Source organism: Falco cherrug, chromosome 1 (assembly GCF_023634085.1).
Source record: "Falco cherrug isolate bFalChe1 chromosome 1, bFalChe1.pri, whole genome shotgun sequence".
Lineage (NCBI taxonomy): Eukaryota > Metazoa > Chordata > Aves > Falconiformes > Falconidae > Falco > Falco cherrug.
The window spans coordinates 125,286,871-125,313,552 of record NC_073697.1 but is presented as its reverse complement, the minus strand read 5'-3'; the positions used below and the strand labels follow the sequence as shown (position 1 = coordinate 125,313,552).

At 44.1% G+C, this 26,682-nt stretch overlaps 1 long non-coding RNA gene across 1 annotated transcript; it reads left to right on the top strand.

Moving 5' to 3' along the window:
- The first annotated feature begins 10,523 nt into the window (after nt 1-10,523).
- LOC114015160 (uncharacterized) lies at nt 10,524-12,924 on the top strand. The gene is made up of 2 exons (XR_003558924.2): nt 10,524-10,928; nt 12,577-12,924. It is a non-coding gene; the product is annotated as an uncharacterized LOC114015160 (long non-coding RNA).
- The last annotated feature ends 13,758 nt before the right edge of the window (nt 12,925-26,682 follow it).

Here is a 26,682-nt window from a genome sequence, read left to right as displayed (position 1 = left end):
AATTAGTCAGTGAGCTGCAGGCTCCCTCCTGCCCGCCATTGAGCTGGGCTTGCTCCTGAGCCTGCAGCGGCCGAAGCAGAGGGCACCTGCTTCCCACTCCCCAAAGAAACAGCACGGAGGGCAAGGGGCAATTAAAAACCGGAGAATTACAAAAAAGCGCCCCCAAACACCAACCTAGCTGCAAAACCTGCTGCTTGTAGCCAAGTGGGAATTGAAAATACCTTCCTGTTGCATTCTTTCCACATCTGCAAGGGCCATACTTAGATTTCATTAAAAAATATTTCCTCTTATCTCGAACAGGTTCTGACATAAGCCACGTATTTGTTAATCCTAACATGTTTTCTGTTCTAGCCAGTTGGACTTCTCTTGCAAGATCTTGTTATCCTTGTACTTTCTTATGCTTCTAAAGGGGGCTTTTCATCATAGATGTGTCAGGATTTTTGTGGAAAGGGGTATTCCAACAATGATGCATAGATCATCCTGTTTTAGGAAGATAACTCCTGTGCTCGTTAGTGGCAAAGAGCCACTACAGATGTGTAAGCCATGAGTGTGCACACCGAGGTCTGTACAGCACTTTGTGGTTAGGACCTGGGCGACGTGGGCAGAGGGAAGACCATTGCTCTTCAGCAAGAGGGGCCAGCTGCGTTTCCCAGACTAACCAGTCCTGCTCCTCTCTCTGCAGCTGGCTTCTACCTGCACCTTATGAAAACCTTTGTGGTTTGTTTTTTTTTTTTCCTGTCTTGGATAAGTGTTCTATTAAACTAGGTTATCTGCAAAATTCATTTCATTCTAGCAGATTTTTGCCCTTGTTACAAAAACCAGAACCCTAAGCTTCTCCTTGCTACAACATGAAGTCAATGGGAATTTTCCCACTGACTTCAAGGAGAAACGGATTTTTCATCTGCCTGTGCTCTGTGCTGTGCCCTGAATAGATACGGTGTTGATGAAAAAGAGAGAGGCAGTAATGATAGCAAAAGGAATTAATTGCTTTTACCACACTATGAAGGGGAAGCTGTTCTCTTTACCTAACTGTATTCTTCTTTCTCTGGTAAATATGTGTATGTATTTGCTCATTTGGGAACCTCTAACTGGTCTTCAAAATTGTAGAAGAGAAAGCAATGTCCTCGTTTGCTGCTGTTAACGAGAAAGATGTTAATGTAAGAAAAATGTTAATGAGAAGAGCTGCACAGCTCAGCGCAGTAGCGTGCTGCGCCAGGACACACAGGGGTTTCTCACACGTCTGCGTGTGACACAAGGGGTGTGATTAACTGTTGCATGATTACGCAGCCTTGTTTTGTTTCTGGCACGGGTGAAAGCAAAGAAAGAACTGTTGACCTTTCCTGCAAGTCCTCAGACTGGGATGCAGTCCCAAAGTGTGTCGGATGGGAAACTTCCACAGAAGGCGGCTTGTGGAGGACCCTCACCACCACATCCAGAAAGAGGAGGTCGTTGTAGGGCAAGGGTAGGAAGAATTTGGGGAATGGGGACTCTTTCTCAGATGTTATTAAATGGGATTGACTTGTTTTGCCTAAGGAGAGAAAGCTGAGGGGACATCTGACAGCTGCCTGTGAGTGCATCAAGGAGGCAAGCAGCAAGCGGAGGAAAGTTATTTAAGTGAAGAGACAATGTTGGCACAAGAAGAAATGGGTATAAATAGACAGGCGCTGGAAATCCCTTCCAGTAGGAATAGTGAGGACACATGAAAAAAAAAAAAAACCACCTCGGGCCAATTTTTAAAATTAAGATCATGAAAAGAGGTTACACACTTTCTGAGGCAGCTGGGATCTCTTGCACAGGAGGTCCATCCTCTCTTTCTCCAGAAGTAATTTTCCTTCTGCGTTTAATATTAAGGCTGGCATCAAATACACCAGTGCCTCTGCACCAGCTGAATTGGGAGAGCTGGATCCAGGGTGTTGCTACCAAGTATCTCTGACTTGCGATGCTCCCTCTTTGTGATGGAGTTGGATTCAACATGTAGTACTAGAGCCTGTCCAAGTGCAGCCCAGTCCAACTTCTGCTGTGCTGTATTTCGCCAGCAGAAATGAGATACTTTCCTGAGTCTGAAATGTCTTCTGGTGTTGTGTGAGCTCATGAAAAAGTCAAGATTATTTTTGCCTTTCTAAGTAAAAGGGAAGATTTACTGTGTTGATGTGATGACCTGATGTGTTTTTTGGACCCTGAAGTACTCCAGTCCTGGAACAAAGGAAGATGAGTGCATCCACAATTTTCACAATAGCATCTTCTCACTGTGGCACTGGTACAAATGTCACAGAAGAGGTTTGGAGTATGGAGCGGCTTGCTCCAGACAGGCAGAGGTTTGAATGAGCAGGAAAAACAGGATAGGAACAAGTTTCTCGCACACATCCTCGCTGTTACTGTTGTCAGTAGGACTGGAAATGTCTTAAAGTGAGTCCCACTTTGTTATTCCTTCAATTAAACTTCTATCCTTAGTGTCTGGGGAAGGGTTTTTTAAGTGTTTTTTAAAGTGCCCAGCTAAGAGCACTTGGAACTCTGCTCGTTTGCTTTCCCTTGAAGTTGTCAGTGATTTGCAGTAAGCAGGCATCCTTCTCCAGGATGCCTGACCTGGTCTAGCACAAGTTTTTCAGATTCTCTGATTGTAATTTCCAGTTTTTGCTTTCAAAAGTGGACATCTTTTAACAAAGCCTTGCATTTGTTGTTGCTTTTTGCTCTCTGGAGCTAATGTGGTACAGATAGTTAAAGAAATCATCATGAATTATTGCAGCTAAAAATAAATATAAAATACTATCTTAAATGGTCACACATATATATATATATTCACACACCAAATGTGTGCTTTTTGCTTTTTTCCCTGGTATTATCTTCTTCTGTCAAGAACTCATATTTACCTTTAGTTTTAAACTTAGGCTTCAAAAACTGTTGAGCAAAACCTTTATTATGATGTTGCTAAAACAAACCTTAGTACGCAAGATTGTCACTTGGCAACCATTTCTGCACAAAGGTCATACCCAGTTCAGGAGCATGGATGTTGGCAGTCCCGAATGCAGTGGGTCTCGTATTTTCTTGTCCGGAGCAGTTGTGGCAGGAGGAGGAACGGTGACGTTTGTAGCTCAGCAGGAAATATCTGGCTTAACCAGATGTACTGAGCGCACTGCAGCGAAGACGACTTTTCCCAAAACTGCAAGGCTCCTTGTGCCATGTCTCCTTTCGCACCCCTTTCCGTGACTTCACGCTACAAACATGAGCTCTTTGGTTTTGTCTTTGAGGCTCATCTTGGCCTGCAGGACCAGACCTCGGTTTCTGCCTTAGGCTGACAAATTGGCTCAGTCCTGGTCCTGCACTCCCCATCGTTTTCTCTTTGCAAACAATTGCTGTCTCCTCTCTTACAGAGAAATGGTGCAGGGCAGCAGCCCCTTCCCCCCCTGCCCCCCCAAAAAACCTCCTTCTGCCAGCTGTATCCTCAATGCTGCAGCAATGCAGGCACTGTCTGAACCAGCCCCTCCTCTCCTGCACATCACGAAAGACCCAGCTAGCAGAGAGAGGTCTCTGAACTTCAGTTGTGATGGTAGTTGAAAATATTCTTGAACTGAGCATCAGCATAAATTCCTATTTTTACCTTTACTATAGAAGAGATGCTCCCTGAATTAACTTCATCTGGTCCTATTCGCTTTATCCCACTGTCCTGTGAGCATCCCTGGTCTCCACATCTGTTGTACTCTGACAGGGCAAAGATAGATATTTTTTTTTTTTTTCATTTATCTCCACATAGTTTATTCAACTTTTTATCTCATTGCTTTTACTTAATTTATACTTTTTTTCAAGTTTAGGGGAAGTCAGCCAGCCAAGAAAAAAAAAAGCCAGCAGACTATTGTTTGCTGAACATTTGTTAGATAAATTAGGAGCTGTATACAGCTTAATGCTATTGATGGTTTGTTTTTTTAATCTCTGCTGCATACGGTGGTGTTACAGATTGGCTTTTGCTTAGAAAAGGATACTGCTAAGAAAATATTGGATGAGTGGGTGGTAAAAGCAGTAGGCTGAGCCTATTGCAGAGCCTAGCAACAGCGGCCTGACTTACGGCAAGAGCAATTAGCAGGAGGTTTGGAGGCACCATGACGTCAACAACCAGTTAAAAAGCAGCTGCTGCCTTGGAGTGGGGTGGACCTGGGTTTTACGGAGTGCTTGCCTGCTCAGAGATGAACAGATGATGCGTCTTTAAAGCTAGGCAAAGCAGAAACCTGCAAAATTTAGGCTTATATTTGGGGATTCTACGGACCATTGCAGGTGGACCAGACCTTGCTCTGTCCAGCTCCAGCTCGCTTTCTAGTGCTACGGGTTCAAACTGTGAGTTTTGTAGCCCTTTTCAATGTACCTCGTAGCACCAGAGGAATAGGGCCAGGCAGACAAGCATTTTGACTAAAGATCTGGCATTTAATGGACTCTCCCTACTTTCATTTTTTTCAGAGTGAGATGGGTTCAAGATCAAGGAAGAATATGATAATAAGGTCATAACCAAGAGTTATTGACTTAAACACTAAGAATCTATTTAAAATAGATTAAAACTCCATTGCAACAATTTCTTCTTGTGTTTGGGTTTGCAAAGCCATTGAATCTCAGTCCATGGCAATGAAGCTCGCAAATGTTATTTCGGGAAAATTCATGAAAAGTGAATTTTAAACCAGATGCATTTCAAAGTGGTGGTAAAAGATTGAGTTTTAGGAGGATGCCTTTCCCCTGTCCTCATGGAAGGGAAGAGCAGAAATTTACGTAGGGAGGGCTCACACCACATCCGACCCTGAAGCTGCACATCCAGTTGCTATGGTGAAGCAGCTTTTAAGATTATTTTTAATAAATATTTATTTATAAAAATATTATTGTTATTAATATCTATAGAAATACTTTTTAAGTGAGGCTCTGGGTGGTACCTGACTGAGGTAGCAGTGAAGACTGTGGCTTTACCAGTACTACTGTCTTTAATACCGCCATGCACAGGCCGCCCTTTTACTGATGCTGGGGTTTAAAAAGCAAGAACTTCTGCAGAGTGGGGTGGATGTACAGCGGGATAACTGCAAAGGGCTGCTCATCAGAGCCTGGGAAGTAAGTCCCAGGAACACCACAGGTATCTGAATATTGGCAGCACAGCTACCAGGAGAAATGCAGTTTAAAGCAGAGTAAATAATGTGTCTATCTCCTTTTGATTACTCTACATGTACGCTAAGTTCAACATCTCTGGTTTGCATTTTCCCCAAAGGCTGACAGATCTCATCATTTAAACAAAATCTCCCCACCCACCCACCTTGGATCATGCCTGCCGAACGGCAGGTGGAGAGATGCCTGCCAAGGAATATTGACATCTATACAAGAGACTAAACAACTGAAAACACGTGAAACATTTCTCCAAAGTGCAGCTGCAAAAAGTATTTTTGCTAGGAGCAGTTGTAGCTCTTAATGACTGCTGAGCCCTGTGCACTTTTAACTTGCGTAATCCTTTTTCCTACAACAGCACCATCTTGGAAGAATCAGCCAGGGACTATGAACATATTTTCCTAGTACTTGCATTCTTGCCATATATTAACGATACCAGTGGAAATGCATGGGGAGTGGGAGTATGAATGCTGCTACCTTACCGTTCAGATACTCTGGAGGGAGGTTTCCATAGGGATCCAAACATTTGGACACTTATCAGGAGCTGAAATTAGCTTAGGATTTTCAGTTGAGCTCCTAGGGGTTAGATGGTCTGGGGGACCTAATTATTTTAGGTCCTATGTAAATCCCAGCCTCAAAAAGGAAAAGCAAGGCTCCGTGTGCTCCCTTGGCAGAGAAGCCAGGGTTCATCCCACTCTGTTGAAGGTGCCTAAGTTAAAAGCACAGTCATTTCTCCTGCTGTAGAATAAAGGAGGAGAGACATTTCACCAGAATACTTATTTTTCTTTTCTAGGAGGCAAAATGTGGTCTAAAAATGTGATTTTCAGGACTTGGGTAGCAGCTTCCCAAAGGCCATAGCTTGTAGCTGGCTGCTGAGAAACCTCACTGTAATGGTAGACTGGACAAAGAACATAAATTACTATTATAAGTGCTGCAAGTAACAGCTCTTGTAAGTAATGGCCACCCAGACAGAGGGAGCATCATCTAGTTGAGGTAAAAATCGATGGGACAAATGGTCCCTTAATTTACCTTTCAGTTCTGGGATTGGCATTTAAAAGCAGACTGAACTACATAGAGGAGTACACAAGGTACTTCATACGTAATTAAAAAAAAAATTAAAGGTTGTTTGGGGTTTTTTTTCCCTTACATTTTTCTTCTTACTTGTGTTTTGGTTTAAAATTTGGCTTTGCCCAAACAAAGCTAATTATAGAACTAAAAGCTGTGAAATGAGTGTGCATGGAGGGCTGGCAAGAATTCCAGGTTGAATTTTACGTCAAAAGCGGTGCAAAAAACTCACTGGTGAAGCCAGCCTGATTTCATGTCTCTGTTCACAGCCAAGGCACAGTCCCTGCTAATATCTCATCTGTAAAGCACAAAGCCACCACAAACACGGTTGAGAACTCCGTTGCTTTGTCTGCCAAAGATCCTCATATCTTTCCTAAGCTGATTCATTCAACACTTGCTTAATGAAAAGTTTTTCAGGTTTCATTTTTTATTGCCTTGAGAAATGATGCCAGGTTGCTCTCCAGCCAATTTCATTGGAGATGACTTGTAGAAAGGGATGAAATTTTCCGAAGGCATTACATGCAACTTCAGGTTTGGTTGTGATAAATTTCGCTGGTATAAAATGATCAGAAGAGCCCAGGATTAGAACAAAAGATTCTTTCAGCATTTCAAGGAGTTCTATTTTTTATATTTGCCCAGCACTTGGTGATGACTTTATTCTTTATGAATAATAAATAGCCATTAATTTAAATACACATATCTTTAATAAGCACCTGTGCAACCCACAAACAGGTGGGAAGAGGGAGACCTCGTTTCTGGTTGCGGAGGCACAGCAAATCAGCTATTTTATTATTGCATTCTGTCGAGTTGGTCTACCCCCACCCGGATGAATGGTGCTCACCTGTTCTCAGCTCCACCCAGGCAATGAGAGCCCTCCAGCCCTGCCCATCCTTCCAGCAGTCACTCATCTGCCACCTCTTGAGGGTGCTTCTGTGTACCTTGGCTGTATTTAAGGCAGATGAAAAAGTGCTTTAGGGTGTCCTCGTGTTTTGGATGTGACCTTCCCTTTGATACATCCCTCAGGAGGAAGGGGAAGGTGGAGCACGTTGCGATTTCTTTGTGAGAAGAGCTCAAGGGAAACACACCTAGCGGGCTGGACTTTAGTCCTAAATTTTATGGGTACAAAGGAATCTGGGTAGGCTTTGGAAAGAGGCAGGAGCTTCTCCACACCCAAAGGCATGTTCCTCAGAGCGCTGGGCATGTATTCTCATTTCAGGGCATGCCTCTGCTGTCCTGCTATCGCAGTACTCATCTGGTGCTCATGACTGAATGCTTTTAGGCATGTGCTCGGGTGCTGTAGAACCCCGAGCTTGGAACACGCCACAAAGGTGGCTCAAGGAAGCAAGCCGGTACCCAACAGTGTGCTCATCGGGTCTTGCATGGATCTGACACTTGTCAGTTGTTGCTGTTCTTATCAGCTCATTCTTCCAGCCCTAGGCGCCCTGGTGGGATGTGGCAGTTTCACTGAACCCACCCGCTGCAGGGCTCTGCTGTGCTGGGTGGCTGCTCCCAGGCATGTGGGTGCGACTAGGGAGGATGTTGGTGAGGTCAGTGTGCTGGTCTGGTGAAGCGAAGACCAGCTCCGTAGTGGTGCTGTTGTGATTGCTCATTGCGAAACACAAAATCAAGCAAACAGCCTGAAGGCTGTAAACCCCAATCCAGGATCAAATCCTAACATCCCTTGTAGCTTTTCCCCTCTTGGCTTCCTACACATTATATCTGCTCGTTAGCCACAGGGGCGCAAAGCACCCTGCAGGTCCCTGAATCTTACTGACGAGTGCACTGGCCTCCTCGAATTAGCACAAATGAGTTTTGCAAAAAGCAAACAGTTTTTGCTTAAAAAACAAAAACAAAAACAAAAACAACCACACACCAAAAAAAAACCAAAAAAAGCTTGTAAAAAACAAGCCACTGTATGTCTTCAGCTGCAAGAAGTGATCAGGTTAAGAGTATTGGTAAAGCACTCTATAAAAGCAGCATTGACCTATACATACTCCACAGTCTCAAGGTATAGAAATATGTGTGTGTGTATGTGCATATACATACATGTTGTGTACACACAAACACACGGCAGTGGGCTAGAGGGGTGCATGGGAAATGCTGGCAGTTCAAGGGTTAAAGGGCAGCTGATGCTTTATGGAAAACTTCTTAAATACCCTATTTATAACGGGTCTGTCAGAGGTCAGGTTTTTCTGTGTTTTACTTCCCTGGGTGTATTTTTATGTGTAATATTTTGTCACTTTGCATAATATTTTGTCACTTTATACCTGCGAAGAAACTGGCCTCAATAGAGAAGGTTTGGGAGGTTTAGGACAATTTAGGAGTGTGATGAACCCTCCTGCTTTCTGGTGCTCGGGGACTGCTTATCCTCCGCGCTCACTCGCTGGAGACAGTTTTGGGTTTTCGTACAAAAGAGTGCAATAGCTAATATTAATTGGGGGTTGTGTAGCTCTGTGAGAATTATTACAGCTCTTCTGAAGGAGGGTGTGCGTGCCTGACGTTAGGTTCTAAAATGCTGCCAAACATTCATACCCACCTTACCTGTGCTTTTTCCACAACTGTCAGTGTCTTGCCATATAACAGGGATGGCAGAGGGGAGATTTACCCACCTGGTGCTTCTGCTGTGGAAGTAGACAGTGGGCTCTGAAACAAGCTGAGCTTTAAACAATTGACGTGCCAGCATTTGTCATTTTGATAGGTATAAGGGAAAGATCCGGAAACAATCGCTGTAGAAACTTGTAACACAAAACCTGGTAATCAAGTGTTATCTTCTCCTCTGAACGCTGGGAGATTCGCTAGATGTGTTTGATAGAAATGTCACTCTACTAGGACAAACCAGGTGGGATCCCCCTATCTAAAACAAATGATAAGCATGGAGAAACCATGGGTAATCTGCAGATAATCCAGGTATTTCAGGTGTCACCTTCTCCCAGAGAAACGGTTCCCACATTTAGCTGTTCCCTAAGGGTCTGGCTGACTGCCTGTGTGCTGTGTTTTCAGGCTTTCTCCTTTCCACCATCCTCGGCTGAACGTCCCCTTGGGAATCCTCCAGCCGCTTTTCTCCATGACCTCCTCAGTGGGTGACATTGTCCAGCAGCAGTGGCCACTGTGCGTGTCGGGGGCTGGGTGGCAGAGCATCGCACGGAGTGCTGCGTGCCGTGCCGGAGCAGGCAGGGCTGTGTGCAGCATTAGCACAGCTTTTGGGCTTGGGTTTTCCTTTTTTTTTTTGATGTTTCAATCTGTGTAGCTTTTTAGTTTTAGAGCTCTTCAGATCAAAGTGGGATTTGAATGATTGCTGTGAGTCTGATTGTTAAATATTGAAGAACCCAAAATATTTCCACTATGATTTTTTTGAGGTTTGTTTTCCTTTTTCTTCTCTCTTTTTTAAGACATAGGAACAAGGAAAAGAACAAAACATTACTCTTTGTGTTTTACTCCAAAATTAAAATTCCTTTGGAACATTTCAAGCAAAACGAAGATTATTCCATTCCACTTTTAACTGGAAGAGCAATTAAGACGCCCAGTTGCACTCGATTTAAAAGCATCTCTTGAATCAAGCTTAGCTGAGGCCGTGATTAATTGTGGAGACTTTGGGGAGCCTTGAATGTGCCCACGATGAGTTTCCAATGCACACCACGGACCTTTGCGCAGCTCTGCTTGCTTGGGCATGCATGCAGTTTGTGCAGGGTTTGCATTTTTGCTGCCTTGGAGCTTTCCTTTGAACATTCCTTCCAGGATCTGTCCCCTGACACATTCTGTCCTATGGCTTAGCTAATGCTGCTAACCAATAAAAACTACTTGTCGGGGGGTGGGGTGGGGGTCTTCCCCACCCCGATGCTCTGCTGACATTTTCGTGCGTTACTGTTTTATTGAGGTACCCGGGAACTTTGATTTTGCAAAGGTAAGAGTTTGTGTGGCTGAAACTCAGGAGAAGAGTCTCACAAAAAATGTTTTCCAGCATAAGAGAGGGTGATTGGAGAGGGGGTGAGGGGACTTAGGGCAATGCCAGAGCCTTTTCCTCAGATCATCTGCCGTGGAGAGGTTGTGGCTGGTCCCTGGTGCTCTGAGACAACCTGACCTCTGCGAGCAGAGCAGGGTGGGGGCAGGGCGGTGAGAGGCACCGGTCGGTCTGCGCGCGGGGCACGTGCTGGTGTCACGGGCTGGTTTAGCTAATGCAATGTTTGCTTGCAGACAAAAAAATTCAACAGCACATGCATTTCAGACTAAATCAGATAAAAGCCATTAGTGGAACTGCCTGATATTTTCAGAGATGTAAGGATAGGTTAACTGCAGCTTAGGAAAAGTACAGGATGACACTTTAATTGTGATTTATATTTCAGTTTCAGAAATAAGTTTGAAAGCGATTCTGTATCCTGGCTGGCAGTTATGCCAGGGATCGAATCCAGTCCTGACCTCTCCACAAGTTATACAGCCGAGAGACAAACACAAACGGCCAAGTTAATGTTTAAGGGCTAGAAAGCAGTGATTCTCTTCTGTCAATTGGTTTTGATATGGGCAGAACAGGAAGGAGAGATTTCCTGCTTTAACATTTGACAGAGAGGGAAAAAAAGCCAACCATCTTTAAAAAGCAATGCTAAATAATGTTAACGATGTTCAGAATGATGTTTGGTTGATTGTCAGCTTTTGTGAAGATAATCTGAAGACTGATGTGGCTTTGACTGTTTGATTTTGAAGCCTAAAGAGGAAGGAATGGAAAAGCCCATCCTGGGGAGGAAGAGGTAAGATGAGAGAGCATCCCCGAGGCTGGATATCAATACTGTGCTGGAACATGGTCAACAAAAGCCTCAAAATTTAAGGGGGTGATGGAGATTCTGTGCTGAATCTGCCATATACCTTGATCTGCTCTTGAATGGGAGAGTGACGGCTCTAAGCATCCTGCAGACAGGAAAGGTTTCTGAAGAATTTGAGTGACACTACATATGCATAAATATATTTATAGTTGTTGGGGAATCTTTTTCTTTAGTTTGGGGGTTTGTGATTTTGTTTGGTTGCTGGTTTGTTTTGGTTTTTTTTTAATTGCTCAAAAGTGTTTGGAATATAAATGTAAAGAAATTCCTCACAAAAAGAATAGCTGTCAACAGAGGATCAGTGCCAAGGAATTAATGAAAATTATATTGGTCAGCTCAAGAGACAGTGAGATGCAGGATGCCAGTTGTCTAACTTTCTCTTCATGGTCAGATTTTCTATCTTATTTTCTGGGTTTCATATATTTAGATTAAAGCTTTCTCTAGTATAGTCTTGTGTTAATGCAAGAGACCCAAAGTCTATGACAATAAAACAGGAACATTTAATGCCATTCCGATTCCTGACAGTTTCTTAATACTGCTTATCCTGCCTTCCCTTTCAAGATTTAGTCATCCTAGATTTCCTTCCAAATGTGAATGAGGTGGCTTAAATCAACCGTAAATTATGCTTCCACTTATTATTTGCTTGCTAATCAGGATGGAAATAAAAAGAAGTTGGTTGTCAGCCGGGACTCTTTCCCACAATATCCAGGAAAGTATCAGTACTAGGCAATTTAACAACAAAAGGAAACCAGATTGCACCTTGAGGAAGAAAGAAATAACCTGCTAGCCAGGAAGAATAGAGGAACATAGATTCTTGCCAAATAAGCTTAAAAGGAGTGGGGGAAAAAAAAAAAAAGAAGAAAAAAAAAAGATGCTAATAATTAAGAGGGTCTGTGAGTGAAGCTGGTGAGGACAGAACTGTCACGCTTCCTGTTAGTAAATACAAAGAATAGACGTTAATAGGGCTCCAGGGGAAAGCAATAGCTTGGGAATAGCCTTGGGAAGAAAGACAAACATACACAGAGGATGCAAAAACAGTGTGAAAAGTGATTCATGGGGACTCGATACTATTTCTAATTGTTAAGGCTTTATTGTATTAATGCATTCCTACAAACTGAACAAAGACTTGATTTCAAAGTGTTTTGAATTGCACGCCCGGAGCTGGCCAAGGCTACGGGGAACACCTGCTGCAGCCTGCAGAGTAGCAGCTCACCAGGAGCAAACTGGAAAAAGTTTGGATGAAGGTTAAGGCGTGTGCAGATAGCCGGGAGAGCCGGGTGACTTAATCTGGATATCTGATACAAGCCCTTTTTTAAATATTACATTAGCACATGCAAAAGCATGGCTGTGCTTAACATGACTTGAGATGAAATGTGTGTTAACTTCCAGCTACAGGATGAAGGGAGTGCAGCGCCTGGAGAACTGTCACTGGAGAGCCAGGCTGGTTTATGGCTTGGCTGGTATTTGTTTCTGTCTCCACAGACTACAGCTTCTTCAGCCACATTTTATGTATCTCTTAAAATGAATGTGCCAGGACCACCACAGGTCAGAATAAAAATCAATGCTGTCTTCCAAACAGGAAAAAGCTCTGTATTTAGAGAAGCAGCTCCTAATCCAGTGTAAAACCAGGGTGGACACTCGTTCAGTCTCACTGTGCCAAGGTGACCAGTGCTGGGGCTCGGCGGGATCCCTGCCTTTGGATCTGATCTGGATTCTGAATCTCCTGAGTTCTTGGACTCGTGCTCCTCAGCCACGTTTATCCTTTTGCTATGCTGGATTTTCATTGTCAACACAGTTTGTGTAACAAAGACTGCATAACTCATATCTGCAATGACATGTAAGTTCTCAAGGAGTTACAAGGAAAATCTGTCTTCATGGAGTTCATTTCAGCTGTACTAAAGTATAAGAGCTAGAACTCAGAACCCTGCTTGCTGCTTGGCCATGTGATTCAGGCATGAGCTCCTTGGGAAAATGGGAGCTTTTTGTGGTCATTAGTTGAGGTTTTGAGCATTAACCTCTATTACAACTTTAAACAATTTATTTTATGGATCATATCTATCTTACTTTTTTGCCTATGTTGCCAGCTGACTTCTATGAGCTGACTAGCAAGAAAAATCAGGATGGCACATACTGTTAGTTAAATGTCAGGGATTAAAGGCATGTGATTGATATTTAGTCCAGTAGTCACGAACATAAATGAATATTCAGATTGAAGCACATGCAATATTTTAGAAGCTTTCAGTGATCTGGGAGTTTGTATTTGTTCATTAGTAATGGTATGTTTAGGAAAGCAAAGGACCTGTCTTGGCAAGTAATCTGTGAGTAAAGACACATGCCAGCAGCTGGGGAAAAGTTCTCAGGGTGGGAGGGAAGGGATTCAGGATTGTACGCTAGAGTACAATCTTCTCTGCTTTGTCTAGTCTGATTACAAATGATTCAAGTAATGAAGTTTCTACTATTACTCCTGGGAAAAATCTGTGGTTTTGTATTACTCGTGACTTGCGCCATTCTTTAAACCAGGGGGTGAGGAATGTTCATCATTCATATTTTATTAGTGTTCTCTGAACTGTCAACATTTACATTTAAAAGCGTGAAAAGAAAAACACTGGGAAATTGTTTTCAGGAACAATGCCACTGAGACACATATGTGCATTTATACGTGCACACAGTAACCCCTTACGTATATTGATGCACTTGTCTGTCCAGACCCCATAGATACAGTTGTCACTCCTGCCTGGAGATTTTTAAGTCAAAGTGAGGCAGCCTCACAAAAGCTGACTCAAATGTGACGAATTCCTACCTGCCCCATTTGTAACTGCTTCTGAAGCTTCCTAGGAAATGCAGCAGGTCAGAAAAGGTGTCCTTCACCCCCACTGCCCCCAGCATTTGAACTCATCTTCATGCCTCCTTTGGGATAACTGATGGAAAGAGCAGTGTCTGGACCGACATCCACCAAACTTCCTTCAAGGAGCAGCCCTCTTCTCTGACATTTGGCTGTGGGTTGGTTCCCAGAAGGGCACTGTAACCCACAGGTATCCCAACACTGACAGGTTCAGGACTCATTTTAAAAATACTGATGACATCTGTGTCTTTTGAAAATCATGCCTGTTAGTACCATCTCCCCATACCTCCCTGACCTGCCACTGACAGGTATGGAATGAACCTAATTAGGAAATCCAACATTAAAAGGTTGGAAGGCACCACAAACAGGAACGCCACACCCCAGAATGACTCCCCAGCCATGACTGCAACAGTCAAACACTCTGGCCACCTTTATGTAAGGATGACGTCTTCCCAGCATCAGTTGCCTTTCACTCCAGCTCTCGGTGCTGAACGAGTGGAGTGCTTTGGGAGCACTTGCTTCCCAGAGCTGCCCCTTTTCCTCTCCTCCCTGCTCTCCCTCCAGTGAGCTGGCTGGACTCTGGACCAGAGGACCTGCCCGCTCCAGCCGCGGGCCAGGGTTGGCTGCCAGGGCGTTACCAGCGTGTGCCTGTGGGCTTGCTTTGCTTTTTATGCTTTTCCTTCAGAACCAGGGCGATGGCCCAGATGGACTCCAGAGCCACCCAGTACATCCATCCAAGTGCACAGTGGGAAATATAAGTGGTCCCAGTCCCACGTGGCTCCTTCCCAGAGGGCTTAAGTAACTGGTTTGGCTGATTTCCTTAATTGTATCATCTTTCTTGTTGGGGCAGCTGAATTAAAGCAAGTACACTAAATGTCATGCTGCTCGCCACATAACAAGCTGTGGGTACATTCCTGCTTTTGGAAAAGCAAGGGATACACAGGAGTGAGTGAGAAATGCTCTGTTAGCAGGTTTGATTAGCTGCTATCTTCCTGTTTGGCATAAGAATACTGAAGTCCTGGAGGCACTCAGCCTGCTGGAATGAACTGCTGTGTTAGCTTTCTGTTATGGCTGATCAGCTTGTTTCCAGCTTGGACATTGAGAAACAACTTTGTTGCTTGTTTTTAAAATAGGCAATCTTGCCAGAGCTTTTATTTCTCTTCTACAGAATCTCTTTTGACCCCTCTGATATTTTTTTTCTGTGTTCCCACTATGACGAGTGGCACGCTATTATCTTTTCTTGCCTTACATTGAATTGCTTATAGGCCAGCAGCCCTTCACATAGCTCAGAGGTGGCAGAGCTGACCTCTGCACAATTAACTCAACAGGTCCAAACTCCATAAGGCATCTCTGCTTTAGAGGACATAAGAAAGAAACACTGTGGAAAAATAAAATCAGTTGTAGGAATTGGAGGAGAGGCACTGAGCAGGAAAAGTAGTGCTGCTCGGTTCTTCAGTTGATGGAAAAGGATTGCTGATGTGTTAACCTGAATTGATAATCATGATTTTGGGTTAGCATCAAATTCCGGTTGCTTGCTTCCCCAAAATTTCTTGGGAGAAAAAGCAGTCTGCTTTTGTGCCAGTATGATTGGTTGCGCATCTCCAACGGAGACCCCTAAGAAAGCAAACTGTTTACGACCTTCAGCTGGACAGAAGCCAAAGTTTATGGCCCATGAAAAGTTGAAGCCACGATGACACTGACACATTGGGTCCGCCCCAAGTCCACTGCAGAGACAGTAACATGGCTAGAGAAGCACAGTGCCTTTGGCTGCATGGATATGCTTGAGTCAAGTTAAAAATACATTTAAAAGTCCTGCCGGGTCAGGGCTTGAATGAGACGATGCAATTTGTTCTGCAGCCTGATGACACACCATCAGAACCAGGACCATCTCGGGCGGTGCTCAGCTGGTGCTGAGCCAGCTGATGATGTCAGGTTAAATATGAGCGTTATTGCACAAAATGCAGTGAATATGAGAGCTGATGAGTCAAATCAGGTCTGACAGCTGAAAGTGAGAAATGCTCCCTTGTGCTTTTGCAACTGTCAATCTCTTATTTATACAGAGTGTATAAATGCAGGATCTGTGGATATGGCTCTTTATTAGTACAGGGCTTGGCCTGGCAGTGGCCACGGCTGGGACAGCCTGGGTTTGCTTTAACACAGGTATCCAATATTAGGGCTTTCTGGGGGGGTGTGACCTTCTAGGTTTTGTCAGATAAGGCAGAATTCTTGAAACAAATCTTTCCATAGCAACATATGGTTTGGGGAAAATACCATCTGATAAAAATTTCCTGGATGGAAATGCTCCTTAAAACTAGAAAAAGAGCAAACCCACAGTCTGTGGTGGTTATGGCCCTCCTGTGGGATGCAAAAGCCTGGTAGAGGAAACACCTATGGATCATCCTGTATTTCAAATGATTACCTTAACTCCCAGGCTGCTCCTCAGTCCCTGCTCTGCTCGCTGCCCTCTCCCTTCACAAGCACCCACCTCTTCTCAAGTTTTAACTTCATTTTATTGCAAACAAGCCGCTTTGTCAAAGTCTGAGAAAGTTTGATGGCAGAGGAAAAAGTTTTCCTGGGCAAACCTAATAGTACAAGAAAAGCAAAACCTGTTTGCTCTTTGGTGCAGGCACCACCTGCTCGCTTACCGGACAGTGTGAGGTTGGGTGCAGCTGAGGTGAAGGGAAGCATTTATCTGCATCGTTGGTTCATCTGTGTAGGTTCCTTCTGCAGTTGTTGAAAAGGTTGGAAGCAGAGATCCCTTTTGTGTCAGATCCTAAGTCAGTGAGTAAACTACACAAGCTCAGACACAGAAGGGTCAAGTCCAACCTTTCACAACAGGTTCTGGCTGAAACAAAACCAAGACATCCGCACCTTGGCCATGTCCATCTTCCCACTTGGAGCTGGACTTTTTTTTTTCTTCTTTTTTTAGCTACAGTGTGAACTCTCCCAGGGCGGGATGGTGGGGTATTTTGAATGGTAGCTGTTGCTGTGCTGCCTAAAATGAGCAGTACAAGAATAGCCTGCTCCCCAAAATACAAGTGGTCTTTGAGTTCCAAGTCTTATAAAAGCTCTTTTGCCTGTGGAGCACATGCCAGATGGAAAATGCCCCTCTGATTTCCTCTAAACACGCGTGCAGCTGTTACTGCTTCCCCCTTTTTTTTTTCCTAATGAAATTTTTAGATCTCACCTGTTGACACATGCATTATAGGGTTAGGGGATTTTTCTGTATGTGGTTTTCGTGGGGGTTTTTTTTCTCTTTTCTTTTTTTTTTTTTTTTTTTTTTTCTCTTTCCCTTGTCCTCCTAAAGGAAAATGACTTGAGATGTTTTGGAGAAATGACATAGGGCAGAAGCTGTGAAAATACCTTTGACATACTTTTAAGGGTGGGAAATTTCAGATACCAGCAAGCCTTTGTGCCCACAATACAGTGCCTGGCTGGAAAGAGTCTTTGTTTATAGCTTGTTTTATTTTGTGAGACAGAAGTTGGAAACTGCCCAGGTCTTAGGGGGAATACCAAGCATTTAGCTTGGACAGAAATAGAGCTGCAGCTTAGGACATGCTGAAATAAATGGAAGACAAAGTGATGACCCAGATCCAAGCTATTAAGGGTAAATACATATTGACAAGATTGAGGATTAGGTAGAAGGTACTTACGCAGTGAAGGAACACTCTACACATTGTGCACGGACTAAAGTTTATGCTGCAATCTGGGGTTTTCTCGGAGTAGCCGATTTTTCATTAAAAAAATAACCAGCTCAAAGAGAAAAACAAAAAACAAAAAAAAAAACCAAAAAACCCCAAACCTACTTCTCTTTCCCAGCACCTACTGTATTGTGAATGCAACGTGACTGATGCACCAAAACATCACAATAAATGCGGCAGGAAGACTTCTGTGCTGCTGCAGTGTGACAGCCGGGCTTGCACCACGTAAGGATCTGGCCGGTGGCGATGGCAGAGCTGACGTGTGCCGCCGCCTCTGCCGGAGCCTTCCTTACCCAGTTCACCTTGAAGTGCCCCTTTCACTGTGACTTGCAGCCCCGTCTGGTCATAGGCTTAACAGATCTTTCTGTGTCTGGTGATGCTATTAAGAATGACCCAGGAAAGAGAAAAAACCCAGAGGTTCCTAAAGCAGGGGTTGAAGGAGGACAGAAGATTTTCATTAACGATTTTAAGAATGTGAACCCTATGTGAATGCGGCAGTAGGCAAAATACGGCGTTAGGAAGCTGGTGGAAAAAATATTCTCAAAGGAAAAGATAATTGTGGCTGAGCTAGTCTTTCACATCTCTTAGCTGGCTAATATCTCTAGCTGATTGCAAAGACTGAACATTTAGCAAATGATACTACCCATTTTAGCTGCTCGCTGCTGGTCATCATTTTCTTCTAATGGGTTGTGGAGAGCCACTAGTGAAATGAGAGGTGTGATACAACGTGTGCTGAGTATGTGCTCTGCTCCCCTGTTGCACCTGGATGATGAGGTGTATTTTTGTGAAGATACCAGCACAGCCTGCTGTCATGGCACATATGACGGTCATGACTTAGAAAACAGCTGTCAACAAAACCCCGATTCCTGCAACTGTCAAACAAATTATTATTTCCCTGAAATATTATTTCCCTGAAAAATTTTCCCGGAAAGCCATACTGGGGGATATTTTTGAGGGGGCTCTAAGTGTGCATTAGTTGGTTTAGGTAGAGACTATTCATTTCGAAATGGTGTTGGATAAGAGCTAGGAAACCTCAATTCTTTCTCAGCAGGATTAGCTAGTGATATCCTAGGTCAAGAAGCACATTCAATGCCTCAAGGCATTGTTAGGGCTATATTTAAGACTGTTTAAAAGCTTAAGGACAGAGACAGATCCTTAGATGCTCCTGAAAATCTCAATGGGCATACTTAGAAGGGGTGTACAAACATCTCAGTGTTTTGTTTGCCTGGTGAGTCTGGGAAAAAGGAAGGAATGAGGAAAAACTCTTCACCTTGTGTCGTGCAAATCTAATTTTGTTCCAGTTCCGGCCATTTGACCCAAAGTGAAAAATCTTTCAGGCTGAAGTGATGCTTTATTTATGCTTTAGTATTTTTTTAACGGAGAAATTTAGTTTAGTAATATTGAAACAAAACTTGAAACTTCTCTGAAGCGAAAAATTGCCTAGAGTAGAGAGGAATTTCAAACATTTTGTTGTGGTACTCTGCTTTTTTCCTGTCAGTTTTTTCATAGAAAGGTTTGAGTTGGAAGGGATCTTAAAGACCACCTAGCTCCAACCCCCCTGCCCTGGGCAGGGACCCCTCCCACCAGCCCAGGTTGCCCCCAGCCCCATCCAGCCCGGCCTGGGACGCTGCCAGGGATGGGGCACCCACAGGTCTCTGGGCACCCCGTGCCGGTGTCCTGCCACCCTTGTGGTGAAGAATTTCTTCTTTCTCTCCAATCTAAATGCCCCCTCTTTCGGTTCAAAATCATTCCCCCTTGTCCTATCGCTACGTGCCCCTGTAACAAGCCCCCTCCAGCTTTCTTGTCGGCCCCTTTAGGTCCTGGGAGGCTGCTCTAAGGTCTCCCCGGAGCCTTCTCCAGGCTGAGCAACCCCAGCTGTCCCAGCCTGTCCTCTCAGGAGAGGTGCTCCAGCCCTGAGCATCCTCACGGCCCTGCCCTCCTCTGGATTCGCCCCAACAGGTCCATGCCCTTCTGATGCTGGGGACCCCAGAGCTGGATGCAGCGCTGCGGGGGGGTCTCAGGAGAGCAGAGCAGAGGGGCAGAATCGCCTCCCTCGCCCTGCCGGCCACGCTGCTCTGGATGCGGCCCAGGGTGCGGGTGGCTTTCTGGGCTGCAGGCACACGTTGCCAGGTCATGCTGAGCTTCTCATCAACCAACACCCCCAAGTCCTCCTCCTCAGGGCTGCTCTCAATTCATTCTCCGCTCAGCCTCCATTTGTGCTTGGGATTGCCCCGACCCATGTGCAGGACCTTGCACTTGGCCTTGTCCAACTCCATGAGGTTCGCACGAGCCCACCTCTCGCACCCATCAAGGTCCCTCGGGATGGCATCCCTTCCCTCCAGCGCATCTCCCGCACCGCACAGCTTGGCGTTGGTGGAAAACTTGCTGCGGGTGCCCTTGATCCCACTGTCAGTGTCACCAACAGAGATGTCTTGCTGCATCAGTATTTAAACTTCCTCTGAAATCTGGGGTCTTAGTCCACCAATTTCTCTCGTGTGCTCCAGGGTACATTAGATCTTAGTTTTAAGTTCTCGTTACTGTTTTCATGATACTGAGTTATTGTCATTCTGAAGATGTACAAACCTCTAGAAGAAGCGGACTGAGATCCCAAAGGAGAATTTCCAAAAATGAATTTGTAGCAGAATGACCCCACCTGACTGACTCTGCTGAGATTAATTCACAAATAACACAGCTTCTTCAAACTGTCTTTTTTATTCTTTTGCTAATATTTTTTTGGCATTTTTTCTTTATTCACCAAATATCCTTCAGAATTTGGCCTATGACTTTTAAGCTCTTTGTGCTTTAAATTGCTGGATAGCTATAGCTTGGGGGCACCTGGCATTTGAAATTTGATTTATTAGCTGTCCCCCAAAGGTTTGCCTCTGTTTGCAAGTAGCTCCGTGCCTGGGGATGAGGTGTTCTGGAGGTTGCAGCGCTGTGGAACACGCAGCTATTTTCATCCCCACAAACGGAGGGTATTTTCACAGAAGAGTGGGCAGGAAGTTATTGTTGCCGCTTACCTTGAATAGACAAAGGGGAAATCACCAGCGATCCCAGCGCAGGCTCCTGCTCCTCCAGCATCCAGCCATTGCAGGAGCTTCTGGGGCTTAAAACAAACATGTAGATCTGCTCTATTGTTCCTTAGTTTTCTATAGCCCTTGCTTGTTTAAAAATGATTTGGAAAGCCTGCGAGCACAGAGCCAGGCTTTGTGTTCTTTGTGTGTGTTATTTCAAACTTGACTCTGTTCTAGTTGTGAGGATTAAAAAAAAATATATATTTCTTTTTTTAAAAAAAATCCATCATTATTTTCTTACTTGGGGGGGAGGGGTGGTTGTTGTTTTTTCAGTTTTTAGTCAGCTTCCTGTATTTACTTTTCAGCCTGCTCTGGGTGGTGTGCTGACTTCTGGTGTTTACTGGGTTTAACAGCTGCAAATCTCCAGGAAGGTCTTACCATCTTTTCCTGTGTGTTTCCAAAGGGTACCCCAATACCCCCTTCCACCCCAGTGCTAAGGGGGAGAAAACAAGAGAAATAGGTTAGAAACCTCCTGCTCCCCCTTTTCCTGCTGCTCTTAAGTCCATAAAAGCATACTGCAAACAGCGGGTTCACCAGCTTCCTGCAAACAGATTCAAAGTCCTTTCAGCCAGCCGCCTGACACAGCTACCTGAAGCCAGAGATGCTGGTACCCACCCAGACAGCGCGGCTTTATCCCATCCAGCATCTGCTTGGTAACTGCCTGATTCTTCTTCCGACAATGACATGTATTCTGCCAAAGCGAATTATAAAGAGCTATCCCAAGCACTGGCACGTCCCAGATATCCTTTGCCTGCAGACAGCAGAGTCTGCCTGATGGGAACTCATTCACCTAAGCATCTTTTAGATGAGCTTTTTGTTTCCTTCTGTAAAAATGGAGCTGTGGTCATCGTGTCTTCCACAGGCAAATCGGTACAGGCACGTGTGCGTGACCTTGCTCTGACACACGAAAAGCAAGGCAAATTTTCCCTGCGGTTCAGCATTCCCAAGCGCCGGCAGGAGCCTGGTGCAGAGGTAAGCACGGTGGATACACAGCCCAGCAGCTTCTCACCTGCAATTTATTCCTTGTTCAGAACTGCGAGGTGGGTGCTGATGCCACCGCATATTTCAAGCTTGATCCAAAAGGCATTTATTTCCTGTGCTGCTCTGGCTAAGCAGAAGTTTTCCCAGTCTGGGTTATTTAAAGGATGTAAAGAAATTCTGAGTCCTATTATAAAAGCAGAAAAAAGAAAGAAAAAGAAAAAAAAAAAAGAAAAAAAAAAGAGCAGTTTGCATTGTCTCTGCTTGGATGCCTCTTTTGCTGGGGAAGCAGCACCACCTACCACCTACTCCCACCCTCCAGCTGACAGCCAGGGGGGTTATTAAATGCTTGGCAAAGCTGGGGGCTGGTATTGCCGTACTTGGCTCACATCGTCCTGGTAGCACTTTCCTTACAGTTAAAACCATTCTTTCTGTAAGCATAAGCAAACTCCTTTAGCATTTTTGTAAGAGGCATTGAAACACATGGCATAGGACTTTCAGAAAAGAACTCAAATCCAGACTAGATTTATATTTCTGTCATTTTAAATGATGTCAGCATAACCAAAGGGATAACCTACTCCCCTTCACCTGAACCGGCGTAAGTCTGTTGTTAGCAGTGTAGCTGATTCCTGTTTGCAAAAGCAAAATAAGAGATATTGCTGTAACTGTATTTTCATTGTCTTTTCTGTGGCTTGGGGAAAAAGCTGTACTCAGACCCTGTATGGTTATGCTCACAAAGCACTGAAGCTTAAGAGGCCTGAAGCAATAGGACATGATGTGTTACTTAAATGTCCTTAGGTGCCACCAAAGGCTTTATTTTCCTAATTTCCTGGTGTTTACCTACGGGTGCAAATAACCAGCAAAAGCAGTGTTAAAGCACTGCGTCGCTGGAAGACATGAGGGATGAGTGTCATCAAACAAAACCAGGAAAGAGGGAGAGGAAGGGCAGTGTTGGGAAGGGCAGGAAGGTGGATATTAAAAACAAGGAAAGCATAAGAAGGATGGACACATCAGACTGAAATAGCACACGTGAGAAAACTCTCCCAGCAGCAGCTACGTACTGTCTTAACATGAAAGATGGGAGCAGGAGGAAGGGGGGGTAGAAAACTTCATTTGAGTCCCCATGAGATGAGACTTCATTTGGTCCCCATGCAGAACCAGCTATAAGGAAAGAAAATGGAAAGCTTCCATTATATGAACCTGAAAGTCAAAGTTCTTTCATAGCAGAAGTGAGGCAGAAAAGAGGCAGAGAGAAAGTTATCAGAAGACATCGTGGCTTGTTATCTCCTGCACCTGCAGGTATTCTGGGGTCCGCAGTTTCTGTGCCTCAGAGGCTTTTCTCTTCTATTCTTGACAGCAAGGAATTTAGAAAATACACAAGATGCCACATTAGTTTAGATTTTGTTTTATCTTTTTGGCTGTGTTTTTGTTTCTTTTTTAACTGTTTCCTGAAAAGGGGCAAGGGAGGGGAATCAGGTGATATAAAGAACAAGTCAAATGCTTGCCTTTGGTTTCTTATCAGAATCACATAATTAAGCTATCTTATTACTAAAATATTTCAGAGCTGGACCCTATGTCGTCTGGGCAGTTATGCCTTGCAAAGAATTAAACAAACTGTTGATTTTTCAGAATGAAATTAAAATGCTAAATGCAGCCCAAGTATTTAGAAGTGAGAGAGATCCGGGTTTTTCTGAGTAGAAGACAAACGTAAATAGCTCTATGGAAATTCTCTGAAGTGTATAAATTTACCTATTGAAAGAATTGCCCTTGAAGGTCTAGGTTTGGTTTAATTTTCATGTTTGTCAGAGCAATGGCATTTAGGTTCTTTCTCCTTCTTAATAGCTCTGATTGCTATTTTTTTAATCATTCACTCATTAATCCACCAATCTGGGACCATTATACATTGTACTTTGGCTCAGGACCATAGAAAACAATGGCTTAAATCCCATACATGCTTTGGCACCCACTCAATATCTAGTACGTTCATTTATGCTAAATTTACTTCTGTTTTCAATATTTCTAGTGTGCCCTAACCCTTTTGACCTACAATCTGCTGTAAATCCCTTTTACTACTCACTGACACGTGACTTTATAAATCACACACAGGCCACTAAGATGATCCTATAACTGAACCCGGTATTTAGACTACAATTGAAAGGTCATCGTTCTGGGCATGTTTAAAAGGCAGAGCTTGCAACAGCAGTTAGCACATGATTCAGTCTTTGACCTTAAAAGCAAAAGGAAACCAAGGTTCCTGCCCTCCCCCTTACTACACACACATCATTTTATTTAAAATAGTGCATTCAGCAGATAGATGAGGCAATTCGAATTATTCATTCCTCAGAACCCACATCTTGGAAATATCTGACACCAACGAATGCTGCAGTGCTTGGAAACTCGGAGGAGTCCGCGGGTGTATGGATTCAGCTGCTCCCTGAATCCTTTCCCAGAGGAGGGAGAGGCTCCATGCGTTTCTGTACCATGTTTTGCTCACTAGAAACCTCAGATATTTTGCTTTAACTGGATTAAGGCTGCAAAGCTGAGGCACTGCATCCATGAGCCAAGATCTTGTGCTTGTGGCTGGTTTGTAGGAAACAGCTCGTCAAAGTTTTGGGATTTGAGATTTGGTGTAAAGTAGGTGAATTCTGCTTCCTATTGAAATTGATGGAAAGGTCCTCGTGAGCTGCCTCGTGTATCCATGCAGACATCAAAGCCTATCCTAAAGTTTATTCTTATGGCTTGATTGGGTAGGACTCATTTTGTTGTCTGTTCCTAAGGCAGCTAGTGTAACTTGGTTCAGGGGTAAACTGGAAGTGCCAGTCTACCTTTGTGGGCTCTAAAAAGAGACCAGGAGAAGACTGGAGTGGGTGTCTAGAGCTGGGGACGACAAAGGCACATTTGATGCCTGAGGCACCTCCAGTAATGCCAGTGAATACCACTATTGATCAGTGCTCAGCACCCTCCTATAGGCTTCCTCTCTTGCTATGTGGACATAATCCCAGTGACTTCAGCTGGTGCTGGATATCATCGCAACAATCCAGTTGCTTGGTTTTTGCAGGTCTGAACTTGTGATTTCACCCAGCCTGTGTTTTCTCTGCTCGTCTTGTGGCTTACCCCATCGTTTCTTTACCAGCTGAGAGGCTGATCACTTGCAGAAACTGGTTTGTCGTCAGTGCAAGAATATGACGTGTTATACGTGTGTGTGAAAACCTATTCTAGAGCAAACTCATCTGTGAGCAGGAAGAGCGTGTAATTCTGTGAGTAAAAAATACCGGTGCTGCTCTTCCCGTCAGCCACTTCGCAAGGCTGTTATTTACCACTTGCCTTGCCTAGTATATCCCAACAGGAATTTGACTTGCCTTTCATGCCCACAGGTTTGGAAGCACTTACATCCACTCTTCAGGGGTAATAGATTACAATGTTGTAGGTAAATAAAAAGGAAACCCAATCCGGTTGCAAAAATGATGACTACAAAGATACAAACCTCTAACAGTTCAGAGCTTTTCTCTTGGCAACTTCTGAAATAACAGACTACTGCTCATAACATTGCATAACATGAGAGAACATTACTCACTACAAAGTGACGTAATATGACATCTGGTATTTAGAAACTTCGGCTATATGCTGACTATATGTTGCCTTGACTTGTTACGGTACTTGCAAGATACTCTGTGCGTAGAAAGCATGTGTGTCAACACAGCCAATGCACACCTCTCCTGAGGACTGCATACCTTCTGCTGGCACAGGCTTTTGTCTCCTTGCCCAATTTCGTCCAATTTCCAATTACATTCCTCCTGCAGATGCCTCTCTGCCAAAAGCCACAGCAGTCGAAGGCAAGCGGTAGCACATCAGAAGGTGGGTGCAGAGCGTGGCCTTGGGTGGAGGCCTCTTACACAGGCTCCTAATAGCAGGCTGTCCTTTTCATGGATGGAAATTGCAGCATTCAGAAATAACCAATACATTCTTCATCTGCATTACCAGTTATATGGATTGCTGCACTGGTTTAAGGCATATCTTAAAGTTTTGACCAATGCTTTGGACAATGTCCCACACTAGGCAGTGCCTGGCCATACAACTTTCCATGATTGCTCACCCTAAAAGGCACAAAGACCTCATTTACCTGTGCAATACAATTTAATTACTTTTTAATATAATTATAATTGAAGAGCTACCTTCAAGTCCAAATGCATGTACTCTTTTTTCTGCAAACCTGCAGGTTTTGCATCCAGTCCACACAGGCTGCTCAGGAGACAGACTTGTGTAGAGAAGCTTGCAAGAAGCTGGGGTCAAAGAAAAGACATAATGGAAATATAGCTGGGACTTTCCAAAGCATTCCCACTGAAAGCGCTCGGACAGCAAGGAAACCTGAGCTGGCTTTACAGAAATAAGAGCTCTGCGTTCTTGCAGCACTCGCTCCCTGCCTTGCCGGCTCAGCCTGTACCATCCCTCCTGCTCCTCCATCGCTCTGACTGATTTCCCCCATGAAACGTGAGCCAAGGATCTCCCCTCTTCTATTTTTATTTTCATCCCAGGTTTGGATCACTCTGAGTTTCCAGAAGGCTTTGCCTCCCAGGCTATATTACAAATACCTTTCACACTCTCTTCTCACCTTCTCCTCTCCCACCCAAATAATTTTTATCCTCTCTCTCTAGCTTAAAGAAGGAGATACTCTGTTTTGGCATTGACCCCAAGTGAGCGTGGCTGGCCCAGCTCCTCCAGCTCCTGTCACCAGCCCTTAACCTTCACCGGTTTCTTGGTGCATTCAAGGCTTGTGTGGTTTTGGTTTTTTCTAATGTTCCCATATTAATTCCTAGTCTTTTTTTTTTTTTTTTTTTTTTTTTTTTGGATAATGCCTGGCAGTTCTAGAAAGAGAATTTGTAAACATGTAAAAAAGGCATGTACATCCATACACACTTTAATATAAACCCAATAATAAATCACCTCAAGTTATAGAAGATTTCTTTTTCTTCTCAGAAACCAATTACCTGAAAATAAGAAGGGTCTTATTAGTATCTGCGTTAAGTGACGTGTCAACAAACTAACTCCTTTCTCTCCTCAGCAGATTATGACACTGTTTAACATGCTCTTTA